This window comes from Urocampus carinirostris, chromosome 2 (assembly GCF_059441175.1).
Source record: "Urocampus carinirostris isolate Australia breed hairy pipefish chromosome 2, RoL_Ucar_1.0, whole genome shotgun sequence".
Lineage (NCBI taxonomy): Eukaryota > Metazoa > Chordata > Actinopteri > Syngnathiformes > Syngnathidae > Urocampus > Urocampus carinirostris.
In genome coordinates this window covers 59,913,652-59,917,100 of record NC_142350.1, presented here as the reverse complement: position 1 = coordinate 59,917,100, position 3,449 = coordinate 59,913,652, and positions in this window count along the sequence as shown.

Sequence of the window (3,449 nt, the reverse complement as noted above, 5' to 3'; positions counted from 1 at the left end):
CCCCTTGGTGTCCGCGGGAACGTTGAAGATTCTGTGCTCTGTTTTCTCATTTTACAGAGTACACAGAAACCCACATACATGGAGAAACACAGTATGAGAAAAATGTCATTATTTCTAGAAATGTATTATTTTACAGTTTACTGCAGGGGTCGGGAACCTATGGCTCGAGAGCCATATATGGCTCTTTTCAAGAGTACTGTCAGGACCAGAACGGAAACAGGACCCACTTGCGTTGCGTTTCTCACAAGTTTTATTGGAAGACAGAAAAAGGGTTGCGCCCACGATCCGGTGATTGCTGGACGTGGGAAAGCAGGTCGTTCTGAACGCGGGAGTGGCGCGGAAAACAGGTCAGTAGCCGGGACAGGAGAGCAAAACGTGTCACACCCACATACTATAAATCGCTAACTAATCTTTTATGTGGCAGCTCATTAAACAATCTGTGCATGTTATTAGGACACTTTATGATGAAAAGCCACATAACAATTTTTAAACACCCAGAAGCTCAAGAACAGCACCTAAAGCAATTTGATTGGGTGAGTGGTAGGAAAGGGCGGAGCTATAATCGTAATGCGGGCACTCCTCCACCTCTCCCAGCGCCGTCTGCACTGAAGGTAAATACCTTGGTATCCTCGTTTGCAGTATTTTGTGACATTTTTTCAAAAGAACTTTGCTTGCACGAAACCATTATTTAGGACAAAATGAAAAACAAAATGAGCCTCAACACTCTTGAGTAACTGCGGGAGGGAGACAAATTCAAGTTGTCCATTTCTATTAATATTTTTGCTTTTATGGCTCTTTGGGTCAAAATGGTTCCGGACTCCTGTTTTACAGTGTCATGCTCACATGAAGAAACATATTGTAAGAAATATGTAATTATGTGTATTACTTTAAATTTTACAGTGTCATGCCAACAGCCATTAAGCTAGTCTTAAAGGGACAGTATGTATTATTTGACCACTGGATGTCGCTGTATGGTCTAGTGCAGGGGTCGCCAAACTTTTTGAAGCTGGGATTGACTTTTTTTGTTACTGATTACCGCAAAGGGCCACAGTACCTACTTGTTCTGCATTTTTTAAAGAACATGTTATTGCTATGTTGTTACTATGTTATTACTATGTTATTACTATGTTATTACCAGGTTTTAATTGTGAGGGATCAATATAGGCTCAGACAACCACTAAACATCATGCCAGTGAAAAAGATATCACATTTCCTAGGAAATCACAATAATCAATGAACTATTTTTCAGAACCAGTCTGCGGGCTACTCACAGGGCCATTTTGTAAACCCCTTATCCAGTAGAACTGAAAATGAGTGCTAAATAGCACAAGAAAGAATACAAATTAAAGTGACCAAAAGGCCTGTTTATATGATTTTTCATGTATTTTTGCGTATTATTTAACTCAATATTTTTTTTCAATGAATGAAGGCACTGAATAATACACAATGTACCTTCAAAGGTATGTACAATATAGTAAATGGATTGACTTAATACTACATTCTCTGTATATAGTTCTGTATCAGATTGCAAGACTGCCAAAATAAAACTTTATTTTTATTCCATGCGTTTGAATTTTTTTAATGTGCTTCCCTTTGTGTGTCTGCTAGAATAATACTACCTCAGAAATACTACAAAATAGTACAAAATAACTACAAAATGAAACATCAAATGTAGTACAGTACTTAAACCCAGGCACATTATATTCTTCTGTATTTTGCTTTTATTCTGAAAAGAAAGAAAACACCGAAATATTGCAAAAATCCAACACCAATACTTCAACACAAAAATACAATTTCAGAAACACTAGAAAAATACAACTACAATAGTACTACAAAATACTACAGACATTCTACTAAAGTCCTTCTTCAGAAATTTTACAAAATTACAACTACAAAAATACTGCAGAAATACTACAACAATTCTGCTACGGAGATATTAAAATAAAACCTATTACAAAAATGCATATGCAGTACAAATTACCACAAAATACTACCAGATAAATCAAAATACAGAAATCCAGCAAATGTACAACTACACTAAAACAACAAAAATACTACAACGTAAATAACACAAAAATCCACTGGAGAAATACTACCAAAATCCCACTACAGAACTACAGTACTGCAAAAAAAGAAACTACAGAAATACTACAAAATACTACTTCAGAAATGATATTACAGAAATCATACAAAAATACAACTTAAGTAATACTGCAAAAATCATACTTCAGAAATACTTCCAAGATCCTACTAAAGAAATACGGTACTGCAAAAATACTAAGAAATACAACTACAGTAATACTACTACAGAGATACTACGAATGTGCTACTACAGAAAAACTTTTAAAATCCAACTATAAGAATACCAAAAATACAAATACAGTAATGCTACAAACCAAAATATCCAATTAAGTGCTTAAAACAGGCTCCTAGTATATTATTTTCCTTTCATTCTGAAAAGAAAAAGGGTACTACAGAAATACTACAAAAACACTACTAGATAAATCATATTACAGAAATCCTGCAAATGTACAACTACAGTAAAAATACTACAACGCAAATAACACAAAAATCCACTGGAGAAATACTACCAAAATCCTACTACAAAAATACAGTACTACAAAAAAAGAAACTACAGAAATACTACAAAATACTACTTCAGAAATCATATTAGAGAAATCCTACAAAAATACAACTTAAGTAATACTGCAAAAAGTCCTACTTCGGAAATACTTCCAAGATCCTACTACTGAAATACAGTACTTCAAAAATACCAAGAAATAAAACTACAGTAATACTACTATGGAGATACTACAAATTTGCTACAACAGAAATAATTCCAAAATCCTGCTATAAAAATACCAAAAATACAAATATAGTAATACCTCAAAACAAAATATCCAATTGAGTGCTTAAAACAGGGACGTAATATATCGTACTGCTTTCATTCTGAAAAGAAAGATGATACTACAGAAATACTACAAAAATACTACCAGATAAATCATACTACAGAAATCCTGCAAATGTACAACTACAGTAAAACAAAAAAAATACTACAACATAAATAACTCAAAAATCCGCTGAATAAATACTGCCAAATTCCCACTACACAAATACAGTACTACAAAAAAAGAAACTACAGAAATACTACAAAATACTACTTCAGAAATCATATTAGAGAAATCCTACAAAAATACAACTTAAGTAATACTGCAAAAAGTCCTACTTCGGAAATACTTCCAAGATCCTACTACTGAAATACAGTACAGCAAAAATACTAAGAAATAAAACTACAGTAATACTACTATGGAGATACTACAAATTTGCTACTACAGAAATAGTTCCAAAATCCTACTATAAAAATACCAAAAATACAAATACAGTAATACTTCAAAACAAAATATCCAATTGAGTGCTTAAAACAGGGACGTAATATATCGTACTGCTTT